Below are 22485 nucleotides of genomic sequence, written 5' to 3' on the forward strand. Positions count from 1 at the left end.
AATATAATATTTTTTTTCCAACCTGGAACAGCTGCAAAAAACAAATCTTTCTGGAGATAAGCTTGGTTATAAATATCAACATTCCCTTTAAATAAGGGAGTCCAGTTTTCATACCATCTGCCTCTTTCTAAAAGGGAAAAAGTATGAAAATCACAAACCAGGACATTCCCTTTCAAATAAAGCACTTAAAAATGAATGTAGTAAAAAGGCTATGAACTACTCTGAACTCCTATCTTTAAAATTGCCCTATTTAGCTCATATCAGAAAATGGGATTTTTTGAAAGCAAACAACTTTTATTCAATGAATAAACTGCCTAAAGCAATTAATATTTTTAAGTGTTGTTTTCTAATTTTTTCACATTACTGGCCATAATAATAATCTTTGATTGAACCATATTTCTCCTTTATGTGTCATGCTCCCTACCTTTTACTTTTCATTTTTTATTTTATTTATTTATTTGTTTGTTTGTTTATTTATTTATTTTTGAGATGGAGTCTCGCTCTGTTGCCCAGGCTGGAGTGCGGTGGCGAGATCTCGGTTCACTGCAAGCTCCGCTTCCCGGGTTCACGCCATTCTCCTGCTTCAGCCTCTGGGTAGCTGGGACCACAGGCGCCTGCCACCACGCCCGGCTAATTTTTTTGTTTTTGTATTTGTAGTAGAGACGGAGTTTCACCGTTTTAGCCAGGATGGTCTCGATCTCCTGACCTCACGATCCGCCCGCCTCGGCCCCCCAAAGTGCTAGGATTACAGGCGTGAGCCACCGCACCCGGCTCATTTATTTTTTTAACCACAAGTGTCACCTCTACTTTTTCTAAAAGTTTTTTAGAGCCTAAAGACCTCCATGTTACCTCTTCCAGTACAAAAATTTAATTATTAACAGACTGGACTTTTAATACAGATTCTATCCTCTGCAAAAATCCTTCCTATGCCTCTCTCAACAGTGTTTTTTTTTGTTTGTTTGCTTATATACTTAAGTTTGGACTTAATCTTAAAGCCTTCTTTCGTGGCTGGGCACGGTGGCTCATGCCTGTAATCCCAGCACTTTGGGAGGCCGAGGTGAGTGGATCACCTGGGGTCAGGAGTTTGAGACCAACCTGGCTAATACGGTGAAACTCTGTGTCTACTAAAAATACAAAAAATTAGCTGGGCATGGTGGTGGACGCCTGTAATCCCAGTTACTTGGGAGGCTGAGGCAGGAGAATCGCTTGAACACGTGAGGCAGAGGTTGCAGTGAGCTGAGATTGCACCACTTCATTCTAGCCTGGGCAATAAGAGTGAAACCCTGCCTCAGGAAAAAAAAAAAAAAAAAAAAAAAAAAAAAAGGCTTCTTTTTTCTTTTGCCCTTCATTATTTTTCATTCTTTGTTAATGGCCTTGTGATTGAACATTTAAATTTTTCACTGTACCATATCATTACTATTTCAATAATGAAACCCATAAACTACATCCATTACTTAATTCTTTAAAATATTCACAAGAAATAATTAATACAAGATGGTTTACCAAATAGAGCAGTCCAGAGGGTTTTACTGGTTACATCTAACGTAAAGGAATATTAAGTGTAGTAACACTGAGATCACTTGAGGGATAGTAGAAGAAAAATAAGACAGGAAAAACATGTCATCTTCTATTTTAACAATATATGTGTTTAGTCAATTCCCTGAATTACAGTGATAGGATTCTGAAAGGCTACTGAAACAAACGCACATAGGGAGCCCTGACATAATTAATTCTCCTTTTCATATTCATTCTCTCCCTTATTCTTTTTCTCATACACATAAAAACACACCCATATACTGCAAACAAAAAGAACAAAACTGAATTTTTAATCAGGAGCATTTGTGGTAAAGGCACAAAGATTATGCTTACATTTATCCTTCATAGGAAGGATAAATGGTCCTTCATAGGACCATTTCTTATTTTTTAATTCACTTTTATTCTGTTTTAGCTATGGACCACCTAGGTCTTTAATTATAGAAAACAAAGTTGCTCTACAAATGGCAAATGACATTTAATTGCTTACTTGGAATGCTGCATCTTGAGTAAGGAGGAAGGAGAGAGAGAAATTTCGCCACAGTAATGGTCAACAACATTTAATCTCTAAGTATTTAAAACAAATGATCATTTTATGGCAATCAATATTTCCTCCTTCTCATGATTAATGTAGATATTATGAAATGAAGTGAACAATGAGATTATCAGTGTTGCAACAGAAAAGTTGTTTTACCTTATACCTATCAGCTAGTTTAAAATATTTAAAAGCTCTTTTCATATTAAATTTAGTCCACTGTTTATTTCCTCACTTCCGTGAACAAGAATGCAGGGATCTTTGTTTTTACACTGAAGAATCTCAAACAATAAGGACAATGTCTGCACATAGTATATACTCAACAGACATTTTTGAGTAAAAAATTATCCAAAAGACAATTACATTAACTCGAAACATACATATTTGATGTTTAATTATTGTAAGCTTAATTGCAAATGCTTTGAGTTTTCAAATATAAGCAATTACTAAGTTTAGCCCAGTGCTGCCTCCTTATATATTCTAAATTTGACCTAATGGTTTCTCTGTGCACAGTAAACTGTAACCAGGTCTCTCTGTGCACAGTAAACTGTAACCTTTCCATGTGTAAACAGACTGCAACAGACTTTTGTGCCAATCACTGAGTTTTGGCCAAAGGTGGCCAACTGTTCAAACCAGGCTCAAATGAGGTAAACACCAAGCTGGAACCAATCTGGCTGTTTCTGTACCTAATTTCCGTTTTCTGTACATAACTTTCCTTTTTCTGTCCATAAATCTTCCACCACGTGGTTGTGCTAATCTCTCTCTCAGCTTATTCTGGCTTGGGAGGCTTCCTGATTAGAGAATTATTCTTTGCTCAATTAAACTCGTTAAATTTAATTTGTCTAAGTGTTTTCTTTTAATGTTATATTTTATGAGAATCTGAGCCTGATAAAGGGTAGGTTAACTCTTCCCTACTTGTTTCCCTTCTGATTTTGGTCCTTTTTGGTGGTTAACTAAGATAGGCGTATTTAGGTACAGTAAGAATACCTATCTCATATGGCTATGTTGTAATGGTTAAATTAAATAATTTATATTAAGTGCTTCTCACACAGTAGGTGCTCAATAAATGTTATAATCATCATTATATCATGCTGATTTAATTGATTACTATTGAGGCAGTATGCAGTCAAGGAAGGAAGGAAGGAAGGAAGGAAGGAAGGAAGGAAGGAAGGAAGGAAGGAAGGAAAGTTGATGATCTCACACTCATTTTTGAGCTCCATGTATTTAAGGTTCTTAGGATATAAGAATGGTCTCAGAATACACTAAACCTATAACAACTTAATTACATATACAATGTACAATTTCTGCTAGTATTTGATCATTTAAATATCTTCTATCATCAGCTAAGTGGCTTCCACAAAAGTATCTTTGGATGATTTTTAAAATGCCAAATTATGTATGCTATCTTATTGTTCATACATGTTTGAAACTCTGGATTAGTAGAGCAACAATTACATTTAGAAAGTAAATCTTTTTATATACACTGGTTTATCCTGAGGACAGACCTTTTTAAGAACAGAGTGCTGTGGTGTATTTCAAAATGGTTCCTTTTCCCCTCCCCCAGGAATTTTTGTCAGATATTTACTGTGAGAACCTAGTCTCACAATATGTATGTATTTACATACTTAATACACGTACGTATGTACATACAAAGGCTTACACACTAGTCCCCATTTTTAAAGCTGCAAACTTAATCTCTAATCATTGTGGGAATTTGCAAATTATCCTCCAGTCTAAGAAAAAATTTCTCAGGTAAACACTTCTACAATTCTTTATTCTGTATTCTCTTCAGGAGTTGTAAACTTCTTGATGTTTTTTCTACTAAGTTTGTAAGTCACAATTCCTCTTACATACCCACTACATGCATTGTGCAGGTCAATACTGTTCCCCTTACTAGAGCAATAGCCTGACTTTAGATAAAACTGGTTCTGCCATAAAAGCCTCAAACTTTTAATTTCCAATGATAAGTTTAGCAACTCAAATATTTAAAATAACCCTAGGTCTAATACGTAATGGCAAATAACAAATACAATTTTAGAAAAGCCCTTATAGTACATTCCAACCAATATCTTCCAAAACCTTTAAGAAAATGTCCACAAATATTCTACTTTTCTATTTTCTTTTTGAATATTAAACTTTAGTAAAACATTATACAGATCTCCCTCCATAACCATCGGGGATTGGTTCCAGGACTCCTGTGGAAACCAAAATCCACAGGTGCTGGAATCCCTTACATAAAATGGTGTAGCATTTGCATTAACCTATGTTGTACATTCCCCTGTATTCTTCAAATCATCTTTAGATTATGTATAACATTTAATACAATGTAAAAGCTACATAAACAATTGTTTACTGTATTTTTTTGTTATTTTTTATTGTTGTATGGCTATTTTTATTGTTTTTTTTTTTTTTTTTATCCTTAGTGGTTTTGATCTGCAATTGCCTGAATACATGGATGCAAAACCCCTTGATATGGAGGGCCAACTGAAAATTTTTTACTAAAAAATCTGTCATCTAAAAAATATATCATAGGCTTCCAGTTTCCATTTCTGTATGTAAGGAGCTTAGAAGTCACCACTCCATCCCTTTTCCAAGTAAAAAATTAAACAGACTGAAAAATCAGCACGCCTTTTGGATTCTTAAGAAAAATGAGGACACAGAGCACAATTCTGACCCTCAAGATTGGAGAAATAGGCAAATGCAGAAGTCACAGCTTACCAGCCAGAAACCCGTGAGTGGAAAGTGTCAAAGGAACCAGTGGTCTGGTAGAAAAATATGAACTGTAATTGACAAATTGCTAGAAGCTCAGGATGAAAAAGTCTTAATTAAAAACTCTAGGGGAACCAAGACAAAGAAGGACTCCCACACTCTGTGAGTTTCACCACCAGGAGCTCGACTAGCTTCTCACAGTAAATATCTGAGAAATATCCCAGTGGGAGGGGAAAAGGAACCATTTTGAAATATGCTACAGCACTCTGTTATTCTTAACAAGATCCTTCCTCAGGAGAAACTAGTTAATCAAAGGTGAACTTGCTGGGTACTGTCAGAGCCTAACTGACCTGAGGAACGGTAAACCCCTAACTCTAGCCCACTCTAGCTTTCCATGTGGAAGAAGAGAAATACTCAACTCCAGGCCACTCTTGCCATCCTGTCTTCACTAAAGTGGGGGGAAAAGGGAGAAACACTTACGAAGCTCACAGTCTAAAAGCCAATTCTCACTAAATGACTAAGACCTAATAACAGGACTACAGAGAACACCACCTAGCCCCATACGTTACCACCGTGTTACTAGAGGCCTATTTACAGCAGTTCCTTTTATCCAGTACATCATATCCAGCTATCAAGAAAAAAATTACAAGGCATAATAAAAGGCAAAACAAAACAAAAAAACAAAAAAACAAAACAAAAAAACTCCACAATTTGAAGAGATACACAAGCATCAGAACCAGACATGGCAGGGATGTTGAAATTATCAAACTGGAAACTTAAATATGATTAATATGCCAAGGGCTCTAATGGATAAAGTAGACACCATGCAATAACAGATGGAGAATGTAAGCAAAGCGATGGAAATCTTAAGAAGGAACCAAAAAAAATGCTCGTGATCAAAAACACAATAGCAGAAATGAAGAGTGCCTTTGATGAGCTTATTCATAGATTGAACACTAGCTGAGGAAAGATCTCTAAGCTTGAGGTAAATCAATAGAAACCTTCAAAACCAGAAAACAAAGATAAAACACACACACACACACACACACACACACACACACACACACAGAGAGAGAGAGAACAGAATACTCAAAGATTGTGGTACAACTCTAAAAGGTTCCCATATGCATAATGGGAATAGCAGAAGATGAAGAAAATACCAGAAAATATCAGAAGATGAAGAAAAAGATAAGAACAGAAGAAATATTTGAAACAATAATGACTGAGAATAAATGTCAGACACCAAACCATAAATCCAAGAAGCTCAGAGAACATCAAAAACGATGAATGTCAAAAAAAAACTACACCTAGGTATATCATCTGAAAATGCTTTTAAATACCTTTTACCTGGATATCTTATACTCCTTTAAATCAGTACAAAGGTATGACAGTCCTTAATGCAACTCATTAATCTTACAATTCCCCTTTCCCTCTGGATAGAAGGCAATACTGCACTTCATAGTTCCTCATTCAAAATTTAGCAATTTGCTTTGACCAGTGAAACTCTAAATGCCAGTACGTAATGAGCTACACTCCCTTCCCACTGCTGCAGTGATGATGGAAGTATATTTGGATAAAACCTTCACTATCTTGGGTCCAGAACTGTCCTATCAACTCATTTTGGATATGTAGTTTGTGTGTTGTGTTAAGATATTGAAATTTGGGCTTGCTTTTTCTACAGTATAACCTGAGCTCCTCTGACTGATACAAAGGATTACTTTTCTCCAAAAGCCTTTCATAAGTACGACATAGTCTGATTTAAATGCTGCTTCTCCAAGTGATGACAGCATTCTATTCATACTCTTATTATAAAACAATACTATAGTAATATGGCTGCTGGAATTATCCATTTCCTTTGTTAAACTATACTCCTGAAGGTAGGAACTGTTAATGCCTAGCTCTTAGTAAGTAGTTAAAACACATTTACTGGATTCACTGATCATTCATGCATTCACTCATCAAGGGCCAGGGGCCACTCTGGTTACTAGAGATAGAGTGAAAACAGAGCAAACGAAAATTCCTGCCTTCATATGCCTTATATTCTTATGAGGAATAATGATAATAAGCAAGACAAGTAAGTGTAAATACATAGTTTAACAGATAGTGACAAAAATCATAGAGCAAAGAAAAAATATAAAGCGTTGGATGGTCATCAGGTAAGACTCCATTTAGAAGGTGAACTTTTAATAAAGACCAAAAGAAAAGGAAGGAAATTGGTCAAGCAATTGCTATATATGGATGAAGAACAATTCAGTAGAAAGAATAGCAAGTGTAAAAATTCTGAGATGAGAAAATGCCTGGCATGTTAGAGAGCAAAAAGGAAGGCAGTATGCCCAGGCCAAGAGGATGATGATGAGAACAGTTAAAGATGAAATTAGAGGAGTAACAATGGTTCAAGTATTGTAGAGACATTTAGGCCAGTTTAAAAGCTTTATTTAGATTTGATGTTGAGTAAAATGAAGAGCTATTTAAAGGCTTTGAGTAGAGTGAGGAGTGGGAAAGAACAGTAAGCGATTAGGTCAGAGATAAACAGAGGCCGATATTCTTCCATTTTATGTCATATTTCCTCTCTCCACAATACACGAGAAAAATGGATGTATCAACTTACTAAGAAATATTGCTGAGTAAATGATATTTTATGATGATATTAATCTGTTCATTACTTAATATGCAGGACAGTGATTAAAACCAATAAATAATTACCAAAATATTGCAATATACCAAAGTATAATGATGCACTAAACATCAAGACAGACCAAGAATTTAATGTAGCAACAAATCTTAATAGACAATTGATAATACTAAACATTTAACAAATAAATCAGTTATAAATGTATGGCTTTATAAATGTTACTTCATTTATTTGGATTTGCTGAAATATCACAAAATAAATACAAGTAAAAACATTTCCTTATTGTGATACTGCCTTCCATAAGAAAAAACTATGCTTGGAACCCAGGTTCATTGCCAGAAGAAAACAACCCAAAGCAATAAGTACAAAGTGAAAGAAAACAAACCACAAATCAAAACACCTTTTGCAAAATGTTCAAATAAACACACCTTGCGTTGTGTCTTTGATGCTGCCAAGTCTAAACTCTGGAGAGCTGCCAAGGGGTAAGATGTTTCCAAAGCCAAGGTCTTTAGTTAGGTAGCTGTGCTTGCATTCCTGGCAAATTCAATTCCAAATACCAAAAATAATATTCTTGGTGATTTTTCTTACTGAAATTCAAAACAAAGTATATAGAAATAGTAAATGGATGATCTCCAGTTCCCTAATTGTCCACAAATTTAAATCACAGGGAAAACATTTCCAAAAGGTGTTTCTTGGTTTGCTAACTGTTATTTATTCAATCTGAATATGTTTCTATGTGAAATATAATTAGAAATTGTTGCATATTATGCCCCATTTTAACAAGGCACATTCTCATATTATTATGAAGGCTCTGAGAAGTACTGTAACAGAAAAATCTGTTTAAATTTATGTGACCCAGTGTGTCTTAAACAATTATCTGAAAAGTAGCAGAAGATGCTTCTACTGTTTTCTAAAGTCAAGCATTAATGTAAAGAGACTGATATAAAATTATTTTGTTATTTTAATTTGCACAAGGCTGACTTAAAAAACAATTATATTTATTCAGTCTTAAATGTTTAAGTATATGTTACTTTCTAAATGCCCATTTTAAAAGCAACATGGAATAACAAGCAGGTAATGCATGATTTATTCATTTTTGTACAGTGAATATTTACCGAATACCTATTAAATGCCAGGCAATGAACTTATATCTAGTTTTACACTGCAATTGCTCTCATGTGGATAAGAATATAAAATTTAAATATTTCCAAACTGCTGTCTAATAATAATACCAAATCAAAATTTAACCCCAACTATTCGGGAACACAAGCTTTACTTTACTAATTCTAATGAGATAATTAATAATAGCAATTTTGGGGTTGCTTTTAAATAGTGTTAACAATACAAGTCAAGAGTAATAATACGAAAGAATAATCTTTTTTAACAAAGGTGCTACAAAATAATAAAGTGGGACCCTTACCTCACAGCAAACACAAACTTTATTCAAGATGAATCACAGAACTAAATGCAAAGACTAAAACTATAAAACATTTAAAGGAAAACATGGGAATAAAACTTTATTACTTTGAGTTAGAAAATAGTCTCTTAGACACAGCACCAAAAGCACAAGCAACAAAATAAAAAACAAATTGAAGTGCATTAAAATAAAAATTTTGTGCTTTAAAGAACATGACCAAAAAAGTGCAAAGACAGTCCACAGAATAGAAGAAAATACTTGCACACCATATATATGATAAAGGTCTTATGCCCAGAATATAGAAAGAATTCTCACAGCTCAACATAAAAGATCAAATAGTACAATTTTTAAATGGGCAAAATATTTGAACAATTTTCCAGAGAAGACATACAAATTGCCAAAAAGCACATGAAAAGATGCTCAACATCAGTAGTCGTTAGGAATATCCAAATAAAAACCATGATGAGATACCACTTTACTCCTAGTAGGAAGGCTATTTTAAAAAAAAATGCAAGAGGAGATGAGGATGTGGAGAAACTGGAACCTTCATACATTGCTGGTAGAAATGTAAAATGATACAGCCACACTTGGAAAAATTTGGCAGCTCCTCAAAAATCCAAATACAGAGTTACTGCGTTACCAGCAATTTTACTCTTAGATATATATATCCAAGAAAAATGAAAACATTTCTGCACAAAAACTTATATACAAATGCTCATACCAGCGTTATTCTTTTTTTTTTTTTTTTTTTTTTTTTGAGACAGAGTCTCACTCCGTCGCCCAGGCTGGAGTGCAGTGGCCGGATCTCAGCTCACTGCAAGTTCCTCCTCCCGGGTTCATGCCATTCTCCTGCCTCAACCTCCCAAGTAGCTGGGACTACAGGGGCCCGCCACCACGCCTGTCTAATTTTTTGTATTTTCAGTAGAGACGGGGTTTCACCATGTTAGCCAGGATGGTCTAGATCTCCTGACCTCGTGATCTGCCCGCCCCGGCCTCCCAAAATGCTGGGATTACAGGCATGAGCCACCGCCTCCGGCCATAGCAGCATTATTCTAATAGCCGAAAAGTAGAAACAACTCATGATGAACAGGTATATAAATGTGGTATATATCGATATGATGGAATATTAAAAAGAATGAAATACTGATAATGCTGCAACATGGATGAACCTTGTAAACATGTGTCTAAGTGAAAGAAGTCAGTCACAAAAGTCCACTTAATACATAACTTCTATTGTTCCCTTTATATGAAATGTCCAGAATGGGAAGGTCAATAGAGAAAGAAAATAGATCAGTGGTTGCTTAAGGGGGCGGAGGCAGAAGGGATGGGAACTGACATAATGGGTACAGAATTTCTAGTTGAGATAATGAAAATATTCTGAAATTAGATAGTTGCACAATATTGGGAGTATTCTAAAAACCCCTGAATTGTACACTTTAAAATGGTAAACCTTATGATTGTGAAATATAGCTCAATAAAGCTGTTATTACAAGTGCCATAAAAATACAAGTCTACAGTCCTTATCTAAAATGTTTGGGCCAGATATGTCTTGAATGATTTTAGATTATAAAAATGTAATAAATCCCATCTACTATAATTACGTAACACTCCTGAAAGGATGTGGGGGAAGCACATTAATACTTCATAGAAAAATCTTACGCCTACTAATTACGTAAATAGTCCCATGTCATTTCAAGTCTGGTTTTTGTCTCAATTAAGTTTGTAGAAAACTTGACAAAGTTTAATTCTGCAATTTGTGGATTTTGAAAATGCAAGTGATGGGTGTTAGGAGCCTTATTAATGATGATTGTTAATATTAGTAATAATAGCAGCTACCCATTTGTTGACTAGCAACTAATGTGGCAAACACTTTGGTAAGCATATCACATATCATAAATTTTCATAACATTTCTGTGTGATAGGTACAATTTCCCAACTGAGGAAACTGACTTTCCTAATGATTAACTGACTTGCCCAAACATGCAAAGTTGACAGGGAAAGGAGCAGAGATTTGAACTCAAATCTATCTGATCATAGAGCTTACTTCTCTTTCCTCTATGTATTAGAGTATGTTCAGACCATTCGCCAGAACTACAGACTCTACCTCTGTAAAACGGAGTAAGGGCCTTTTTACATATACATACAAGTATACATAAGCATATATACATATATGTAAGTAGGTATATAAATATACATATGTATGTAGGTATATAAATATACATATATGTATGTTTATGTGTACATACACATATACACATATATACATACACATATATATGTGAAGTAAGAATGAAACAAAGTATTTTTATGAAAATGTGTCAAATATAAAGGTCTACATAACTATGAGACAACATCATCTGAATAACTATTTTCATTATATATCTAAATCAAGGTTCAAAGGGGATATGTATTCAGTCAAATTCTACAAAGGCATTCCAAACAAATGTATTAATTTTACTAGAAGAAATGCTAAGCATTAATTTAAACATTGTTTTTAAATATCTAAGCAAAGAAAATCTAAATATATTCAAGTGGTCTATAACTAAACTATCATCTCAAGCTTTCATAAAGTTTTTATAAGCCATATGTAAAAGTGATGCAGTATGCAAGCATATACATTATGTTTTGTCTTAAAGCAGTTCTATCTACTGAGAAACAAAAACAGATTATGTGTTTACTTTATAAGTAACTTCTTAATATTCTAAAAATGTTAATGATTTACGTTTATTTAACAGCCTACTCACATAAGTTTACCTACCACGTAAGTTCCTAGAGTAACTAGGGGATTGTTTATATATTCCCCCTAAAAGGAAGACCTATGTATACCTCTATACAACTTTTATTCCATGAAAGTATAATCATAGAATTAAAGGATTTTATAAGGTGTGGTACAGTATTTGAAAAAGCTTCAGAACCATTTTAAAATACCAATTCGATCATGTTGCTCTCCATTTGAAAACCTGAAATGGATCCTCATTGCCTACAAGATGCAAATAGTTTTGCGTGTCATATAAGAGGCTTCTCAGCCTTTGCCAGCAGGTTCATATTGCCTCAACTCTAGCCACTTTTCTCTAGATTAGGCCCCAATCACTAAACTTCTTTTAATTTTCCACCACAAGAACCCATTGACAGCTTAATAGCTTTCCAAATCTTGTTATACTTATTTCAATGTTGCTCAGCCCTAGCCATGTCTAACTTGAATTCATAGGCACCCTTCATGACCCCATTTCAATCAATTACGTACTTTCTCTGTACAATTCACCTATACCTGCTGGACAAATCTTTGGTTATCTGATTGATATGTAACTCATTTATTAAATATTGTACATACTTATCTCTATAAACATCTAGAATTTTGGCATATAATGGTATCCATTATTTCTTATTATAATATTGAAATATTTTATTTCATCTTTGGAAATAAAACTGTAAAATATGTACATGAATTTTGTTTTGTTTATGGAATAGAGATGGAAAAGAGAAGATGTGGATTACAAAATGCAAACAATAAGAGATTCCTGAGGTTAACATTAACCCATATTAGACCAAAGAGATGCTGGGGTAAGTCAAAAGTACAATTTTGGCCAGGCGCGGTGGCTCACGCCTGTAATCCCAACACTTTGGGAGGCTGAGGTGGGCGGATCACCTCAGGTTGGGAGTTCGAGACCAGCCTGACCAACATGGAACAACCCTGTCTCTACTAAAAATACAAAATTAGCCGGGTGTGGTGGTGCATTCCTGTAATCCCAGCTACTCGGGAGGCTGAGGCAGGAAATTCGCTTGAACCAGGCAGAGGTTGTGGTGAGCTGAGATCGCCCCACTGCACTCCAGCCTGGGCAACAAGAGTGAAACTCCGTCTCAAAAAAAAACACACACACACAATTTCACATTTTTCTCAAAATATTTGACAATGTTCTTTTCACTTGTTTAAATACCAGAATATGCTTTCAGAGGTTATGATCAAAGGGCATTTGGGATAAAACATAGATTACATGGCTTTGTAAGATAGCAACAATTAACTGAACATTGGTAGTTTCTGTTTGTTAGCGCTCAAAAAAAAAGTACCATAGGAAAGGGGGTCCCAAAAGGGAACTGCAGATGACTGAAGGCCCTGAACTAAGGTATGCTATGGTAAGAGGCACTGTGGAAGAAAGGCAAAAGCCCCACTCTACTCCCAGCTATGTAGCCCTGGGTAAAAGTTACTTAGTCTCTCTGTAGGATGAGGCAAGTGGGAGAGAATAATTTCCTTATCCCTAAAGAAGTTGAACAAAAACAGGGTCCATTTAGGCTTAAAATTGTGCGTTTTTCTGAGGAGCAAGTCAATAGCTTTCCTTGGTTTCTCAAAGTGGTAAATGACACCAAAAAGGTTAGTCATCCTTGCATTAAAAGGTAATGTTTCCCAATCTTGTCAGGTGTATATATATATATATATATATATATATATACCTAGTGATATTAAAGCGGAAAAAGTATCGTTCAAGACATTACAGGTGCTACCTAACCAGAGCCAACACAGAATCAATAATGAACAGACGAGCGAATTTCTTCCCCATTTCTAAATAACCCAAAGATTAAAAAAAAAATCACAAAGGAAATTTGAAAATACTTAAAGCTGAATGGCAATACTTATACGTGTTTATAAATTCAGATCATATAGACAAAAACATTGAGTGTAATCAATAATGCTTTACATTTGTGTAGATCATAAATGATACTTTCACAATCAATTATTCCTCATTTTTTAGGGCATATCCTAGAGGCTCCAATTTACAGATAATAAAACAATTACGAGAGTTATTGCCCAAGGACAAACATTTCTTAACCCTGCCAGTTTCCGGACTTGTAGGCCCATGCTCTTTCCAATGTTAACAAGCAGTACAAGCTTCCTTCCTGGGGGTTTACACGGTAAACCTGGCAGAGGGAAGTAAAAGATTTTTACCTCTTCTGTGTTTTCTTTCTGGAATGTACTCTGTCTCTGAATCATTGGCAGACAGAGTATATGAGCAAACAAAGGGAGATTTGAAATGGTTATCTAAGGTTACCATCTCATACCATACTTGTTGATCATTAAGTATGAGCCGAGTGAAGCAAAAACAGCTCTACAGGTTTAGCACACCTCTCCACAGTAGAGAATGAAAGGGAGATTATACATTGGGGCTCCTCCAGCAATAAATTGCTTCAACTTCTTCAGGAGGCTTATTAAGCTCAAACAAGCAGCAGAGAACTCCAAGTAGGAGAAACCTGATCTCCAATCCCCTTTTCCTAGACATCCACGTGGACACCAACATCTGATGGATTCAGGAATTCACCAAGCTCCAAGAAAAATACTCCCGCCCCCCAACCTCACCACTACCAATAAAGCCACCTAGTCCTGTCTGAGTCTCTTCTCTGCAAATGTTTTGGTGTGCAAATACTCGTTCATTAATAAGAGGAAGCGGGAGAAAGAGTGGAGAGGAGTACCACGGGAAAGGGGGCCCCATAAGGGAACTGCAGAACCCAGAGAGCTGCACAGAGAAATAAGCGGCCGCGAGTTATCGGACATCACAAAGGAGCCAATCCCGAGCCGCGTGGAAGACCTTGGAAGATGGGCGGGCCTAACATGTCCAGGGCCCAGCGGCTGGCGCCAGACAAGCTGGCAGGGCGGGAACCGCGCGTTCCTTAGCAACCGCAACGGCCACGCCCACCGAACCTAGCACCCTCCATCCCCCACCCCGCAGCCAGCGCCCTGCTCCTCGGGAACGGGTCCTTCAGTGATCATCGTACCTACTGGGTTTCCTGGACTCCGGGTTTCTCTTGCAGAGCCTCCCTCCGCCCAGCCCGCCCAAGTGCCGCTCCCAGGGACGGAACGATCGTCTCCTAAACGCTTTAGGGCTCGCTACGGAGGTGCGCCCGTTTTCATTCCCGGACCCCGAGCTTCCTGGGCAGGGTCTCCCCAATCCCCTCGCATTCGCCGGACACACACCTCAGCTCTGCCAAGGCAAGGGCCGACAAACTTCGTGTCCGGTGGGAAATGTTGCTGTCCACGGTCCTGTCACTCAGGGGCAGGGGCGGGACGAGCCAGCCGCACACCCCTACACTCAAAGGGTGAGGCGGAAAAGAGGCGGGGCTATGCCTGCAGGGGCGGGACCAGGCCTCAGCCTGCTCTCGGATTGGTCGGCCTTTCTCCCGCCTCTACGCCGGTCCAGGACGCAAAGGCGCTGGACCTGAGGCCTTTCCCTCATTTTGATGCCACGCTGGAGTGCTAATACCTATCTCACGAGGTGACTGTAGAAATTAAAAATAAAGGCTGTGGCTTGTTTTGTAAATATAAAACGGAAAACTATGTTATTTTGATTACTAAACCCTCCCATCTCACACACACACACTCTCCAATTCACAGGATCATCCGTAAGAAGCATCCCTAAGTGGAAGGGTGCACTGTCTGGGTAAACAATGAATTCGTTGCACATTCAAACAGCAAAAAAGAAAAGAATCGTTTTATATTAACATTAACCAGAGATTAATAAATTTAGGAAAGACTGCAAAACATGACCTACAATTAAGATTTAGGAACCTCTGTTCAGGTACTCAATCTTCACATCTACAAAATGGGAATGAAATATTAAGATGTTAGTTATTTGAAAAGTATTCGAATATTGAATGCTTTATACATTATACTCATGTAATCCTTACAAAACCCACTAAAAGTATCCACAGCCTATGAACAATGAAACACAGGCTAAGAAAGACTAGATTTATTCAATCTAAGTGCCTGCAGTCATCATTTTTAATATTGTGGTAAACTAAATCTAAAATTCCTTCAAAAAATTATGCAACCTCCAGTTTAATTTTTATCTTGCTCACATAAAAGTCACCTTCCTCTAGGCCAGCCCCATCATATCTTTTTTCAAAAGCCCTTGAGAAAGAAAGTAGCATACAAAAAAAAAAAAAAAAAACTGAGACAAGTATAAATAGACTAACCAGAAGGCTTTCTGAAATCTCACAGGATATTATGGCCAGGAATTGAATCCAAAATGTAATTTTATTTTCTGTCCTCCTAAATCATTTTCTGGTCTCCAGTTCCTCTCCCAGAAATAAAGGTAGAGTTAAATGAGATTATATTAATACACTTAACCAGATTACTTATGTGTGTGGCTTTAAAATAGTGAAACTCTTTTTCCTTCCATATTAAACCAAAACCCAGAAGGGTTTATCTTGTCTGATACGGTTGTAGTAAGAAAAAAGAAAAAAAAAAAAAAAGAGTACCTCTGGACAAGGGCCTTGAGATTCAATTAAAATGTTCATCATACTGTGATGCAATTGTTGGAATAAAAGAAACCCATTCCAATTACAAATAATTTTACACTCTTGACCTCCTGAATTTCCAAATTCTTCTGAAAGCTTGCTAAATGTGAATAACTCTCTATAAAACTTTCCTGATTTGTATGACTCAGAGTCCCCATTTTTTTTTAACCTTTTAAAAATATTTCTTTTGGTCAGGCACTGTGTCTCATGCCTGTAATCCCAGCACTTTGGGAGGCCGAGGTGGACGGATTGCCTGAGGTCAGGAGTTCCAGACCAGCCTGGACAACATGGTGAAAACCCATCTCTACTAAAAATACAAAAATTAGTCAGGCATGATGACGGGCACCTGTAATCCCAGCTACTCAGGAGGCTGAGGCAGGAGAATGGCTTGAGCCTGGGAGGCAGAAGTTGCAGTGAGCCAAGATTGCATCATTGCACTCCAACCTGGGCGACTGAGTGGGACTCCGTCTCAAAAAAAAGAAAAAGAAAAAAAGAAAAAAAAAATTGGTTTTAGACTAAAAAGGAAGTGTTATGATTATATATTAATAAGTATATAAATAAAGGCTGTAAGATTTAAATAAAAGTGGTGAATGTACTTGAGTCCATTTTCATTACATATTTAAAGATGCACAGGAAGTGCATTTGTTTGAATATTCTCACATATATAAGATATTATAATTTAAATAAATGTATTATATGCATGTACATGTGTAATCATTGAAATAAACACAGCTGTATACTACCCATATGTAGAGCTCCAGATGTTTGAAGCATGCACTCAAATTTCTGGAACTTTACACCTTGGTGTCTAGTTAAACATCCAGTAGAAAATATGTTCTAAATGCATAGGAATACATTTTATAACTGTATCTATTGTTTCAAAATAAGAATGGAACAGCAAATAATGAGTCTCCACCACTGCATTTCTTTTGTGAACCTATTTTTATGAGATGAGCTAGTCCCAGCTAATTGTTCTACAAACAGTTTGCTAATCTACAAAATGGGCACCAGCCAACTTACTCTGTATGAATTTAACTATTGTAAAGTTGTCTTTCAACTGTTTTTCAAAATAATTAAAATCCTAAATATTTCTAATTAATACTCCCAAGTAGAACATAATTTCAAGGGTGTAGTGCCAGCTATTTCTTTTACAAATGATATGTAGATAAAAGAGACATATTGTAAATTTTGGAGTAGAAGAGTCTCATGCCATTCAAACCTCAATTATTTATTTTTTACCTCATGTCCTACTATAAACCTTGGAACATGTATAATTTGAAATCCTTCCCTAGGCCCAAATGTATATGACAAGAATTTATGAAGAACAAACATAATTTATACAATAAATAATTATATCTTAGGAACACTGAACAAGAAGTAAATAGCTTAATGTAAAATTAAAACCTCCAGATGTATGTTATATGCTTATTTCTTTACCATATAAAGACATATACTATTGACTTACATTTCTAGCAAGTTGAAATATAAACTAGAATCTAATAATTGTGTGTGCTAAAACCTTTGTCCTAGATGAATATACATCTTGCTTGAAATTTGAAAAAAAAAATCTATTTGAATCATTTTCAAAAATTTGTTTTAGAAACATGAAGCTCAAATATCTTAACAAAATTATGATTCTATCAAAAGTGAATGATGCATATTACTTAATCTCATTCAGCAGTCCTTTGCCCTAAATTGTAAGACAAAATAATTACCCGACATGACTCTGAGTAGCTTGGATCGCTTAATAGATCAAATACACATATTGCTATTTCCTTTCAATCATCCTAGGAAAATATCAGGGAGGCAGTTAGGGCGAATTTTGTTTAAAACACTTAAAGCAATGATTTCTTGTGTAAGTTCATTTAAGAAAGCCCTGTGATCCCCAAAGTCTATGCTTGAAAGGTTTGGTTTTAACTTATAGTACTGTATTTTAAACCACTTAATAAAAACTGGAAAATGGGTTTGCTTTTCTTACAGAAAAAATTCCTTTTGAAAACTCAGAAAAAGTAATAAAACATAAAAATATTTTCACTGACTTGTATATTATTTGAATTTAGAGTTACATAGCACTTATGTAGAATGAACTCCATGGAAAGGATGCAGGACAAGCAAGTTCAAAATTGAGGCTTAGGCTGGGTGTGTTCTTGGCTTTGACAGGAAAGAATTCAAAGGCTAGCTGATGGTGATAGCAATTCTTATTAAACTAAGAGTATACATCAGCAGTATAGGTACTGCTTGGCAGTGTGCTCGGAGTAGCAGCTCAGAGGCAGTTCTGCACTCATATGTACACTCACTTTTATATATGCAAATTAAGTGGTGGTTTATGCAGAAATTTCTAGGATGAGGATGATAACTTCCAGGTTGTAGGGTCATTGCCATGGAAAGGGGCAGTAACTTCTGGGTGTTGCCATGGCAATGGTAAACTCACATGGCACACGGGTGTGCATGTCTTATGGGGAGGTGCTTCCCCCCGAAACTATTTTAGCTAGTCCTCAGATTGGTCCGCTTTCCAAGTACCGCGCCTACAGAGTTTAGTGCAGCCTCCTACCTCAGAAAGCATGGACCTACATTAGAAAATGCATAGTTCAATGCTGGTTTGCCTTTTGAAGATTTGAATTCAAAATTGTTTCTGAAATCTAGAAAAATATTATCTCAAAATATTCTTCAGATATAAGAACTTATATAGATAATTATTTCATAAGTGAAAGAAAGATGGAGTCACATATGCAAACATATTGATATAATTTCAAATGTGTAACTGGCAGCCATTTCTCTCATTTTTTAAAAAATTACACTTTAAGTTCTGGGATATATGTGCAGAAAGTGCAGATTTGTTACATAGGTATACACATGCCATCATGGTTTGCTGCACCCATCAGCCCGTCATCTACATCAGGTATTTCTCTTAATGCTACCCCTCCCCTGGCCTCCCACCCCACCAACAGGCCCTGATGTGTGATGTTCCCCTGCCTGTGTCCATGTGTTCTCATTGTTCAACTCCCACTTATGAGGGAGAACATGTGATGTTTTGTTTTCTGTTCCTGTGTTAGTTTGCTGAGAATGCTTGTTTCCAGCTTCATCCATGTCCCTGTAAGGAACATGAACTCATCCTTTATTATGGCTGCATAGTATTCCATGGTGTATATGTGCCACATTTTCTTTATCCAGTCTATTATTGATGGGCACTTGGGTTGGTTCCAAGTCTTTGCTATTGTGAATAGTGCCGCAATAAACATACGTGGGCATGTGTCTTTATAGTAGCATGATTTATAATCCTTTGGGCATATACCCAGTAATGGGATTGCGGGTCAAATGGTATTTCTGGTTCCAGATCCTTGAGGAATCACCACACTGTCTTCCACAATGGCTGAACTAATTTATACTCCCACCAACCGTGTAAAAGTGTTCCTTTTGAAAAGTGTCTTCTTTTGAAAAGTGTCTGCTCATATCCTTCACCCACTTTTTGATGGGGTTGTTTTTTTCTTGTAAATTTGTTTAAGTTCCTTGTAGATTCTGGATATTAGCCCTTTGTCAGATGGATAGATTGAAAAAGTTTTCTCCCATTCTGTATGTTGCCTGTTTACTGTGATGACAATTTCTTTAGCTATATGGAAGCTCTTTAGTTTAAGTAGATCCCATTTGTCAATTTTGACTTTTGTTGCAACTGCTTTTGGAATTTTAGTTGTAAGGCTTTTCCCATGTTTATGTCCTAAATGATACTACCTAGGTTTTCTTCTAGGGATTTTATGGTTTTAGGTCTCATGTTTAAGTTTTTCATTCATCTTGAGTTAATATTTGTATCAGGTGTAAGGAAGGGGTCCAGTTTCAGTTTTCTGCATGTAGCTAGCCAGTTTTCCCAACACCATTTATTAAATAGGGAATCATTTTCCCATTGCTTGTTTTTGCCAGGTTTGTCAAAGATCAGGTGGTTGTAGATGTGTAGTGTTATTTGTGAGGCCTCTGTTCTGTTCCACTGGTCTATATATCGGTTTTGGTAGCAGTATGATGCCCTTTTGGTTACTGTAGTATAGATTGAAGTCAGGTAACACAATGCCCCCTCTTTGTTCTTTTTGCTTAGAATTGTCTTGGCTATATGGGCTCTTTTTTGGTTGCATATTTAGAATTGTGTTTTTGTGTTTCCAAGTATTTGACAGCTGTCTAACATCTTATGGTTATTGACTTTTAAATCCATTGTAGTTAGAAAATATACATTGTAAGATTTCAAACTTTTGAAAATTATTGACACTTATATTATAGCCCAGCATGTGGTTTATCTTTATGACTGTTCTCAGTGTATTTGGAAAAAAAATATATGTATTCTGAAATTGTGGAAGGCAGTATTCTCTAAATGTCTATTATAGTCTATATCCTTACAACAGTGGTTTTTTTTTCTTGCTTTTAAAAACATTTTATTTATTTATTTTATTTATTTATTTTACTTTAAGTTCTGGGATACATGTGCAGAATGTGCATATTTGTTACTTAGGTGTACACATGCCATGGTGATCCATACCAGTGTTTTTAAGTATATTCTATAACTTACTGAAAGAAAAGTGTTAAATCTCCAACTATGCTTGTGCATTTCTTTATATTTTCTTTTTTTTAAAAAAAATTTTTTTTAAATTTTAGATTCCAGGATACATATGCAGGATGTGTGGGTTTGTTACACAGGTAAACATGTACCATAGTGGTTTGCTGACCTATCAACTCATCCCTTAAATATTAAGCCCAGCATGCATTAGTTATTTATCCTGATGCTCTCCCTCTACAAATCCTCCCCCAGCTGGTCCCTGTTTATGTTGTTCCCCTCCCCGTGTCCATGTATTCTCATTGTTCAGCTCCCACTTATAAGTGAGAATATTCGCTGTTTGGTTTTCTGTTCTTGAATTAGTTTGCTTAGGGTAATGGCTTCCAGCTCCATTCACGTTCCTGGAAAGGACATGATCTCATTCCTTTTTATGCCTGCATAGTATTCCATGGTGTATATGTACCACATTTTCTTTATCCAGTCTATCATTGATGGGCATTTGTGTTGATTCCAAGTCTTTGCTATGGTGCATAGTGCTGCAATGAACATGTGCATGCACGTATCTTTACAATAGAATGATTTATATCCCTTTGGGTGTATACCAAGAAATGGAATTGCTGAGTAGAGTGGTAGTTCTGCTTCTAGGTCTTTAAGGAATTGCCACCTGTCTTCCACAATGGTTGAACTAATTTACATTTCCACCAACAGTGTACAAATGTTCCTATTTCTCCACAGCCTCACCAGCATCTGTTGTTTCTTGACTTTTTAATAATCGCCATTCTGACTGAGAGATTATATCTCATTATGTTTTTTATTTGCATTTATCTAATGATCAGTGATGTTGAACTTTTCTTCGTATGTTTATTGGCCACACAGTTATCTCCTTTTGAGATGTCCCTGTTCATGTCTTTTGCCCATTTTTCAATGGGGTTGTTTTTCTCTTGTAAATTTGTTTAAGTTCCCTATAGATTCTAGATATTAGACCTTTGTCAGATGGATAGACTGCAAAAATTATCTCCCATTCTGTAGTCTGTCTTTTTACTCATGATAGTTTCTTTTGCTATGTAGAAGCTCTTTAGTTTAATTAGGTCTCATTTTTCAATTTTTGCTTTTGTTGCAATTCCTTTTGATGTTTTGTCATGAAATCTTGGCCCATGCCTATGTCCTGAATGGTACTGCCTAGATTTTCTTCTAGGGTTTTTATAGTTTTGGGTTTTACATTTAAGTCTTTAATCCATCTTGAATTATTTTTTGTATGAGGTATAAGGTCGGGGTCCAGTTTCAGTTTTCTGCATATGGTTAGTCAGTTTTTCCAGCACTGTTTATTAAATAGGGAATCCTTTCCCCATTACTTGTTTTTTTCATGTTTGTCAAAAGTCAGATGGTTGTAGATGTGTGGTCTTATTTCTGAGTTCTCTATCTGTTCCATTGGTCTATGTGTCTGTTTTTGTACCAGCACCATGCTGCTTTGGTTACTGTAGCCTTGTAGTATAGTTTAAAGTTACATACGCAAGGGAACAAGACAAGGATGCCCTCTCTCATCACTCCTGTTCAACATGGTATTGGAAGATATGGCCAGGACAATCAAGCAAAAGAAAGAAATAAAGGGTATTCAAATAGGAAGAGAGAAATCAAACTGTCTGTGTTTGCAGATGACATGATCCTATAGCTAGAAAACCCCATTGTCTCAACCCAAAAGCTTCTTAAGCTGATAAACAACTTCAGCAAAGTCTCAGGCTACAACATCAATGTGCAAAAATCACAGTTTTTATACCAACAATAGACAAGCAGAAAGCTAAATCATGAATGAAGTTCCATTCACAATTGCCAATTGCTACAAAGAG

General features: G+C 36.1%; 1 protein-coding gene across 6 annotated transcripts in view; it reads right to left on the reverse strand.

The window, feature by feature from the left end:
- Nucleotides 1–14926, reverse strand: part of TRIQK (triple QxxK/R motif containing) — a 69695-nt gene extending 54769 nt beyond the window's left edge. For 2 of the 6 annotated variants that reach the window (XM_015145636.3, XM_015145635.3), the window contains exons 1-2: nucleotides 14789–14926; nucleotides 7838–7996 (exon numbers count right to left, since the gene is read on the reverse strand). The gene's annotated coding sequence lies outside the window, so the exon portion shown is untranslated. 6 annotated transcript variants of the gene reach the window in all.
- Nucleotides 14927–22485: the final 7559 nt, after the last annotated feature.

The sequence above is a fragment of the Macaca mulatta genome, chromosome 8 (assembly GCF_049350105.2).
Source record: "Macaca mulatta isolate MMU2019108-1 chromosome 8, T2T-MMU8v2.0, whole genome shotgun sequence".
Lineage (NCBI taxonomy): Eukaryota > Metazoa > Chordata > Mammalia > Primates > Cercopithecidae > Macaca > Macaca mulatta.